This window comes from Pogona vitticeps, chromosome 1 (assembly GCF_051106095.1).
Source record: "Pogona vitticeps strain Pit_001003342236 chromosome 1, PviZW2.1, whole genome shotgun sequence".
In the NCBI taxonomy this organism is placed as follows: Eukaryota; Metazoa; Chordata; class Lepidosauria; order Squamata; family Agamidae; genus Pogona; species Pogona vitticeps.
In genome coordinates, this window is record NC_135783.1 from 242,564,106 (window position 1) to 242,574,310 (window position 10,205).

At 42.0% G+C, this 10,205-nt stretch overlaps 1 long non-coding RNA gene across 1 annotated transcript; it reads left to right on the forward strand.

Annotated features, from left to right (window-relative positions):
- The first annotated feature begins 2,622 nt into the window (after positions 1 to 2,622).
- Positions 2,623 to 6,378, forward strand: LOC144585999 (uncharacterized). The gene is made up of 2 exons (XR_013540664.1): positions 2,623 to 2,736; positions 4,269 to 6,378. It is a non-coding gene; the product is annotated as an uncharacterized LOC144585999 (long non-coding RNA).
- The last annotated feature ends 3,827 nt before the right edge of the window (positions 6,379 to 10,205 follow it).

Genomic DNA, 10,205 nt, shown 5'->3' on the forward strand with positions numbered 1-10,205 from the left:
AAGTTTCTTACACAAAGGACAATAAAGCACAGCATCCCCTATTGGTCTCCCGAACCCTAATCTTAAAGTTCAGTGGTTAATGGCTGCCCGTGTTGGGTCCTTCTACTAGATGTAAGAAAATTGTATCCCAGGCCCCTCCCTTTGGACCTGTGGGTTAGTGGCTGCCAAGTTTTGAATTTGTGTGACCCATTGTGCAGCTTATCTTTAAATATGTTAATGATGGATTATTCCCAGATGAACCATGGGTTAGAGTAGAAGTTGCAGTCCTGAGTGAATTATACATTGTTGTGGGTTGGCCTTGAATGGGGAACAGCTGTGTGATAATGTAAGAGGTTTTCTCCAAGTGGGAAGGGTCAGGAGCACCAAGAGAGAAATGAGGATACAAAATACATTTACTATAGAAAATGCATATAAAGCACAGATACAAAATGCATATAGAATATCATTATAGTAAGGAAATAGTAAGAACTCATATTTCAATTACAGGTACAACGTATGATTACTTGTGTAAAATACTGATTATGAATGTTAAGTACATGTGAATCAAATAGCATGTGTTGTCTTAAATTGTAAAGCCGGTACTTCGTATATGTTATATCAGAACCTCATCCTTGCCCCCTATCACCTATATTAAAGAAGATGTTGTAATGACTGTTTCTCAAGAGGTTGCCTCTTTGTCTTTGCAGCTCTTGAGAAGCGAGGTAATAACAATGTTAGTGGCTTGGGAGGAATGATGGCACATTAACCATGGGAGGATTTCTGCCTTCTGCCTACCAGCAGAAGCTATTACCTGTCATTGATCACCATTACTGAGCACCTGCCGTGGCCTACACCTTAGCAGGGTCCACTGCCAACCACTGGAGCTCCATAATTCTTCTGCCCCTAATTGTTGCTGTCATTCCCTGTTTATCTGTCCAATTCACATTTGGCAGCACTGACAGGAGAAAGAGCAACAGATTTCCCTTGCCTTAAGAGCAGAATAGCCCTGTTGGATCAGATTAGAGGCCTGCCTGGTTCAGCATTCTGCTTGGACAGGGGGCCCCAACAGATAACTGTGGGAAGCCCACAGCCAGGAGTGAGTGAAAGAGCACCACCCTGCCAGCTCTGTCCTCTAACAAAGGATTACAGGGCCATAATTACCTCTGTAAGGTACAGCCATCCTGAATCCTAGCCATTGATCGTCTTGCTCTCTTTACAGTGGGGCCAACTGGCTAAAGGTGTGACTACACAGTAAGGGAGATGCAAATTTGCTCACAGTCACTCACTGTCAATTTGCCCTAGGGAATTTGGGTATGTTCAGATTAAGGAGCCACACAGGAAGAGGGAGGGGTGTGTGGGGGCGTGGGGCAAGCCTCTTTTGCACACTATCTGCAGGGCTACTGAAGACCCTCCAAGGAGTGCAGTTCAAAGGAGCAGCCTTGACAGGGTGTGAAAAGGCCATTTCCTCTGTCGTTTCCCCATCTGATTAATAACACCAAGTTATTTAAGAGAGAGAGAGAGAGAGAGGACAAGCAACAGCAAGCCGAGGTGATGAGGCTACCCAGGAAGGGAATGGCCAAGGGCATCCTCTGCAAAAACACCCTAAAGTATTTATGGTCTAAAAACTAGTGGTTCTCAAGCTGGGGGGGGGTGTCCCCAGATGTTCTTGGACTACAATTCCCAGAAGCCTTCACCACTTGATGTGTTGGCCAGGATTTCTGGGAGTTGCAGTCCAAGAACACTAGGGGACTCCAGCTTGAGAACCAGTGGTCTACCTCCGAGCCAGCCTTGCTGCGCAGAGGAGTCTTGTTGATGTGCCAACCTTGTAGTGCAGGGAGAGAAAAACTGTGGCCTCCTAATGTCGCTGCACTTCCAACTCCTATCAGTGCTCACAATCCTATCCAACATGAGGGATCATGAGAGTTGTAATCCAGCAACATCTAGAGCACCATCTATTTCCTTATCCCTGGGTGGGCAAAGTGTGGTCTACGAATTACATGTGCCGCCGCTGCCGCCGCCCCCCACCCCCCATTTCTCTGCAGATCGTACATCTTGGCAGTGTGGTCCTGGAGATACAGACCAAGTTGAAAGGTAGCCCATGGCGCCACCAAAGTTGCCCATTCCCTGGTGTGGAGCCACATTGCAGGTCCTACAAATGACACAAAGCTTACTATGGTCTTTGAGAGCTTGCTTGCTATTTTCTCTTTTTTTGCTTTTCTTTCAGAGGCCAGGCGAGAACGTTACGATTCCTATGGAGATGGACTCACAGCAGCAGGTAAGGATTCGTCCTTCTCCCATCCGATTCAACTTCTTGTGATGCCTATGAGCTTCCAATGCAGGCTTGCATTTTGCTTTGTACTCCAAGCCAGGGCATCAGAAGTCTCCAGCTTTATTCTCCTACAAGAACTAAGCTGGTTTAAAGTGGTACGCAGACCAGTTTCAGTCTTCACAGAGATCAATTTGGTTGAACGTGGAGACGGTTTTCCACGAGTGCTCCACAGATGGACACCAATCATGGGGCTTTCATCCCTGCTATATAGGTCTGCTGTTTGTAATGGAGGGGAAAGGGGCAAGCAAGGATTGACCTGGTTTCCTTTGTAAAAACCACTCTTTGAGAGAATTCTAGGGCTTTGATAAATCAGTTTGTGAATTGCACTTCTTCCCCAGCAGTTCCTGAAGGAGAAGACATGAACTTCACCTTCCGCAGCCCCTGGGAAGTTTTCCGAGAAATGTTTGGGGGCACAGATTCCTACGCTGGTAAGCTTTATTCTTATTTCAGGCTAACTTACAACTTCAAAGATCCAGAGATTGTCATCCCAGAGTTACCGTAGAAAATTTCCACTCTTCCCATGATAGTTGCTCAGCTTCATCTCTTTCCTTGCTTGCTGATTCTTCTGTGTCATGCTGTGTCTGATATCATGAATTCTACCCACCATATTTCATAGCTTTACAGTTCACGTTGTTATCCACACACCCCTAAATGCAGATATCCACTGATATCCACACACACCCTAAACTCTACTGCAGTGTTAGGATTGAGGCATTTTCACTTTGAGATAAAATACAATGGATGAGCATGGATTCTGACTGAGTAGGAAACAAGACTTCAAAACTCCACATTAATTGAAGCCTTTGGGAGTCTGAACATTTACCCACTATCATTTTCAAACCTAGAAACACCCATGTAGCTTTTAACAATCACCACCATGCTTGACAGGCACCAGAATCAAGGGTGTGACTAGATTGGCTTAATTCACAGTCTCTTTGTGATTGAATTTGGTTAGGTGACCAAATGTAGACCCTGGACTGTTTCAGTGCCAATGTCCACACTCACTAGCCCCTCAGTCCAATGTGATTCAACCTGTTCCCACAGCCCCACTTTCTTTGTTACCACCCTCCTGCTGATCTGCAGCTCTCCTGTTATGGTTTGCTATCAAGCTGTTGGGACTGTTTTAAGGGTTGCATGGTGGTAGGGGAAAATAGTCAGTTTTCTGAAGTTCTTCATACATGTACAATCATACACATATACAATAGAAAAATTGCAGTCTGCTGGATTTTGTTTGAGTTGTCATGATTTTGCATCAATTTTTATCTTTTGTTTTGTTTTTGTCTGTGTGGAGGTGCTCTAGCACTAAATTAATGTAGCAACGCCGTGATAAGGTGATCTAGTGCTAGACTCAATAGTTTATCTTTTAAAAATGAGCAAAAGTACTTTGTGGTGACTATGGAATGGTTGTTCTCATTGTCCCAAAGTATCACGCCCAAGCTTACTACATCACCAGAAAACCCGCCCAAAGAACGTGCCTCTCTGGTCCTTCTGCAGAAGAAAACAAATGATGACACAGGCAAAATACTGTTCAAATTGTTGCAGTTAGAAAAAAGAAGAAGCTCCCAATGGTGTGTGTGTGGGGGGAGATCTAGGTTGAAAGGAAAAAAATGACAGGCTGATTCACATTGACTTTTGTGTCATGTGACCATTGAAAAATACTTCAGAATGACTTGTGCCGATTCTGGAGCAAATTTTATTCCAATGTAAGTCACACACTAAGAGAAAAGTACAGTATAGGCCCTTGAACACCAAGGGATGTCCTTAAAGCAGGATTAAAAATAAATTATGACAGTAGAGTATTTCATAAATAGACAATGGCAGCTGGATGGGAGGAGGGAAAGTCTGAAGTACAAGAAAGAAGATAGAACCTGGTAAGGAAATTATTTTAGTTTACACAAAAAGAAAAAAAACATTATTGCTACAAGATGTCTTTATGCACACTCTTCCATTTTTTTTTCAGTGAAAAAGGAGGATGACCTCCCATGGTACTTACGAGGCCCTTTATTTTCCATTTCGATTTCAGAAGATTCAGGTAGTATATCGATTGCCTTTTTTTAAACCCATAAACTTTGAATCTTGTGCCTTTCTTCTCTTTCCTGATGTATTTGCTGTAACCTCTTCCTAGATCTTCTTCTTTTGTCCTGGGAATGCCACAACGTTATTTCCTTTTCCTGACCCTTTCTTTGTTTCAGCACTTATTCACTTGTTTTGATCTCTGTACTAAAGTGTTTTTAAAAAACCATGAAATATTAAAAAACAAAACCCACCTCCAAACCCTCTAATCTGAAATTCCATGAATACTATCTTCTGATTTGTAAAAAGCATGCACTTTATTAATTGATGATCCATAGGGTCATCAGGTCTGCAGCTCAAAAATTAAGAAAATGCAAATTACCATTATTTACCCATGCTCCATAAAGTACACATTTCATATCTTATAGCAGAATCTGTTCAATAATGACCATAACCACTTTCTTTCTTTAAATATTTTTGCCTGAATTTGCACCTGTCTACCTTGTTAGTAAGTGAATAGGCCCTCATATGGGTACATACTCCAAGGTATGCTAGCCAGAGCTCTTCTGAGGGAAATTAGGATACAGTACAAATAAGATAGCTCTTCTATGATGACAATTTGGATAAGCCATGTAATTCTCCACTAATAATTCCTTCAGAAAATATGCATAGAACTGTTTTTGTGGCTGCCGTGCTTTGTGAAACACTTTCAAAGCTCTCTGGGCTAGAGGTTCATAAGGCCAACCATCTTGTGTTGGGCTGTGGTCAAGTTGGTAGTTCACCAGGCACACATTGTCACAACACAGAATATGGCTGGAGGTTGTCCCACAGAAAGGCATACAGTCCATGGACTAGCATGACGAGGATACTAGATTGGCCAAGAGTTCCCAGCACTGAATTTGTCATTTTCTTTTGCAGGAGTTTCAGTAACATTTGGCCCCAAAAGATCACTTTGTTTCTTCTCTCTTGATCCCAAAGTCTTCAATTTGAAACACATCATAACCAGAAAAAGGTAGGAATTATACTTGAAGCAGCCACTCATGGATGGCCACGAGGTGGCATAAGAGGTGGTAGCCCAGTAGATTACACAAACAGCAGCTGGCTGCTACCACTCAATAGTAGTTCCTCATTAAACCTTCAAACTAAACCAGCAGCGCAAGCCAAAGGCACATAACTCAATTCAGCATTTCCTTATCAACAGTAGCTGACAAGGGAAGCCTGCTTATAAAAATCAGTGCCATTTGTTTCGTCATCTGGCACCTAGCTGCCAGGAGACGTACAAAGCAAAATTCATTACATCCTTATATGGAACAAGAAGAAAATCTCAAGCCAAACCTAGATCTACAGGTGCATGAATCTTAAATTGGTGTCTCCCCATTAATAGCTAGTAAATTTGACAAGGCAGCAAGTTGTGGTTGTGCCCACAGCTTCTCTGCTACTGTTCCACTTCACCACCTGTTTTCTGAATGGAGTGAGGAAATGGGAGCATACTGCTTTCATTTACACCACACATCTGCTGCTAGGATGACCAGTAAGATGGTCTAAATTGGTGGCAGCATAGCAGCAGTGTCCACCAGTCAGAGGAGATTTGGATCTAGTGTAACTTAACTCACACCACCCCGTTCATGACCATTTTTATGCTGAGTGCCTCTTAGTGAGTGCAGCGGTTCTGCTGTTAGGCCCCTAAAATCTGTGGCCAGGATGGGTTTCTGACAGCACAAGGGCGTTTCTGTCAACATAAAGGGATTTCTGCCAGCAGAAGAGGCTAGCAGCCATTCCTAATCCCTTAAAACAGCCTTATCTTTGAGTTAGGGTTGTACCATAAAAGCAGAAATGAGTCCCACTTAAGACATGTTTGAAGAAGGATTGGAATCGGATTTCTTGGTACCTATCAATTGAATTTCAGCTTTTATTTGTATAAATCCCCTTGGCTGGAGACTTATCCTGAGGGAGGAATAATGTACAAGTTTTGTAATACATTTAACATTAATTGAGCCTGTGACTGTAAAAAAAAAAGATTGGCTTACTGACTTATTAAATAACCTATATATCGTAAATTCAAATCGGGAGTGAATCACAGTCCTTATAAGTACAATGAGAAATAATAAACAAAAGTCTAGTTCAGCCATTCTCAACATTTATTTGGCCACAGACATAAACACAGTATAGAAACATAGGCCGAATTTGGGTTCTGTAAGTTATATATACACCTTATAAGGTGGTGTGTGAAGAACTGCTTCCAGTTTGTGACTCCCTTCAAATGTACCAGGGTGCCCCTGGGGCCTTATGACACATTTTTGAAAAGGCTGGACTACTTATAGTTCACCTTCTACATTCCAGATCAGTCTGTGTAAACTTCACACAACTCATTTGGAACACTGATATAGCAGTATCTCAGTGAAGATTCTAAGGTGCAAAATAAAGTTTGTCTGCACTGACAAAATAATATCTAGATTACACTATAAGACATAATACAGAGATTGACTGAAAATTTCTAGCATAAAAATCTAACATGTTTGATCCACTCACATAGTAATAGTCAGGTACAGAAACAAATAGTGGCCCAAGTCCACTGATCTAATTATGCTAGCGTAGCAGATATAGCATAACTTTAAGAGGTAAATTGCCTGAAGTTAAGAAATCACCCTAGACATTATCAGTTGCATATTGAGTTGTATGATGCAGTGTGCAACTGATACGTCTATACGTAATTCCTTAACTTTGGGCAGTTTACCTCCAAAAGTTATGCCATCTACAGCCCTGTTCACAGAAACGACCGTTCAGCCATAGCAAATAGGGCAAGTGCTGTTTAATTTTCATTGTGCTGGAAAGCTTGCAGATATAGGCTCTGACCACTAATAACATCACAACTGCTTTTGAAATTGATGGTGTGACTGGAACAAGTTTTTTAAGGAGACTCTGAACTGCTTCTAGATATGCCAAGAAACTAAAAGGATCTTGATAGATGATGAAAATAAATAAATACATTTTGAACCATGCGGGAGGTGAGAAAATGCCTCTTTAAGTTTGGTGACCTCAGTTGCTTAATATTGCAGGTCAGCAGAAAAAGACTCTGAGCAAGTAGAAGCTAAAGATGATAAAGAGCTGAAATCTGCTGATGCTTCTGGTAAGAAGTGATGGTTTGGGGCCACAATAGGGTCATTATAACTGGAAATTGTGCTACCTCGGCTTTTCAGAAACATACAATTCTATTGAAAGGAAATATGAGGGCTGAATCCTTTTATCTCAGACATGGAATACAGTTTTGTATTCTATGTTAATTAAACCTGAATAGTTGTTAGCTCTCTATTCACAATTCCTGTTGAGGATTAGATTTTATATAAAGAAGGGAATGAACCTCCCTTTAATCACCCTAGAAGCCATTGCTGAAAGACTTAAAGGGTAACTAATCTGTATTATGAGACCACTTGACATCTTTTGAACTACGTATACGTACATGCAGAAAAGCAGCTTTGTTAGGGACTGGGTTCCTTAAATTTGAGAAGCGTTCTACAGTATTCTGGTACCTTCTAGCCTGGTACTTTGTGGTAAAGCTGGCTGGATAGATCTGTGAGTTATGCACTTGGGTCAGGAGATTCATTCCCCACTGTGCATTTTAGGAGAAGAGCCAGTCTACCCAGTTTTAGGCAAACTGAATACTCCCAGAAGAAGGGACCGGTAAACCACTTCTGAGTACTAAAAAAACCCCAACATCGGCATAAGTCAGAACTGACTTGATAGCACCTTGCTTTTGCTGTTACTGCATTATTATTATTACTTTTTGGTAATGGGGCCACCAGTGAAATGATGATGGTGGAAAGAATAAGGCGCCACCCTGAGTCTCGCCACCTGGGAAAAAGGCAGCATCAAGTGTAATAAATTAACAACATACATGAAGACAAAGCAAATAAGGCTATTCTCAAGCATGCAGGCAAATCAGCCGGCAATGGATATGTTCCACAAATCTTGGGGCAATATTGGACACACACACCCAATAACCCACCTGATACTGCTTTTCCACCCATGCTGATATTTAGTGGTAGCCACTAATTTTGTGCCTGTTGCCAAAATTCAGCAGCAACTGCAACAGTTCTCTGTGGCGCAGGAGGGTAGCAAAGTGCCTTTCAGAATCATACAGCCATTGTCAAAGTGTGGAGCAGAGCAGGTCCTTATCGTCTAGAAGGGAGGAGACTGGGTCCCTTTGTTTTTTGCTATAGCAACACTGGTGCAGTTTTTAGTGATACTGTTTCTCAGATGTAGTGGCAAAAAAGGAGACCAAAATGTTCCACACAGTTACATGACTTCCAGGCCACAGATAGGCCAGCTCTCAGTTAGGCTAGTCAGTAGCATAGGGAGGTCTGGTCATGCTAGCCATGAGCTTTGCGAGGAGCTGAGCTTTGCGAGGAGTTCTGGCTTGATCTAAATACTCATTGCTTGCACATACGGTCATGTTTCTCTTAATACTTGACAGTATTGTTTAGGATAGATATCATAGACCATGGTTTCCAAAATTTGGGTCCCCATATGTTCTTGGACGATGACTCCCACAAATCCTGGCCAGAATAGCTATTTGTTGAAGGTTTCTTGGAGTTTCGTCCAAGAACATCTGGGGACCCAAAGTTGGGAATCACTGTCATAGAGGAAAATAGATATTTTGATAACAAAAACAACACAGAAAGAAAGCAGATAATCTAGAAGATAAAGTAATAAAATATGGGGAGGTGTCTCAAATGAATAGAGGCAGTCTATCCCAGTGAGGTAGTGTTACTGTTAGCAGTTTTGATGCACAGCCTGGACTGGACCCCACCCCTGTCCATGTAGTACAAAAAGTAACATCTCTATGTTCTTACTTGATACTAGTAGAGTTGTTAGCATCTCAGGTGGCCATTATGTCAAGTTGTTCTGCCCTTGACAAGCAGCTATCATGGCAGAGCTGCATTAGATACTTCAGAGCACATCTTAAACTACATCTTAAACTAACAGTCCCTCTTTCCTGAGCCATTTGACCAAACATACAAAACCATTGGATCCATCTCTCCCCCAAACTCCCACATTACCACTGCAAGGACTCTTCTCTTCTTGGCCAGGGGAAGATAGGGCCTGTACTGAGAGTGGTAAATGTGAAGAATGACTGTGTGTGTGCTTTGCTGGCTAGACAAAGGGCACGTAAGACATGATCATTAAGCATTATCAAAGGAGAATGTAGTGTTATGAGAATGTCATGCCAAACCTGCACACAAATGCAATGATTCTTCATTGGACTCACCAAAATCCTTCAAGTGGCCCCAGAGCCCTTCCTGTCCTGGTCTAGTTCTTCCGGCTTCTGTACCTGGATGTCCTTCCCTAAAACTCTAGCTAAGTCTTTCAGAATCAGTGGAACACCATTCTTGACCAGGGACAGAATGCAGGTTCTCACATCATTTGACATAGGGAAATACTGTGGTTTATTTAGAAAGAAAATGAAGAGTCTGTGGCATTGCTTCCAGAGACACAGAAAGTTACATTTTTTTGAACTGCAGTGTCTAAAATCTCACAGTCAACATGAGCAATTGCCAAGGGAGCTGCATGATTGTGGGAATTGTAGCCAAAAAAGTAGAATGCTTTGTTTATGAGACACATTTCCAGTTCCTACTATATCTGAGCCTTGTTTGAGAGCCTTGTTTTTTGGGGAGGGTTGTTTTTTGTTTTAGTGATCCAATGACTGATGAGTGTTTCTTGTTATAGATGAGCATGAAAGCACCCACGCAGAAAGAGTGGACAGTGAAATGCTTCCGGAGTATGAGGCAATGCCAGAATACAAAGGACATGATGGATGTGGGATGAAAGATGAGTATGATTCAGCGGATGAAGATTACGAGACTCCTGAGGGGTATAAGCCTTATGA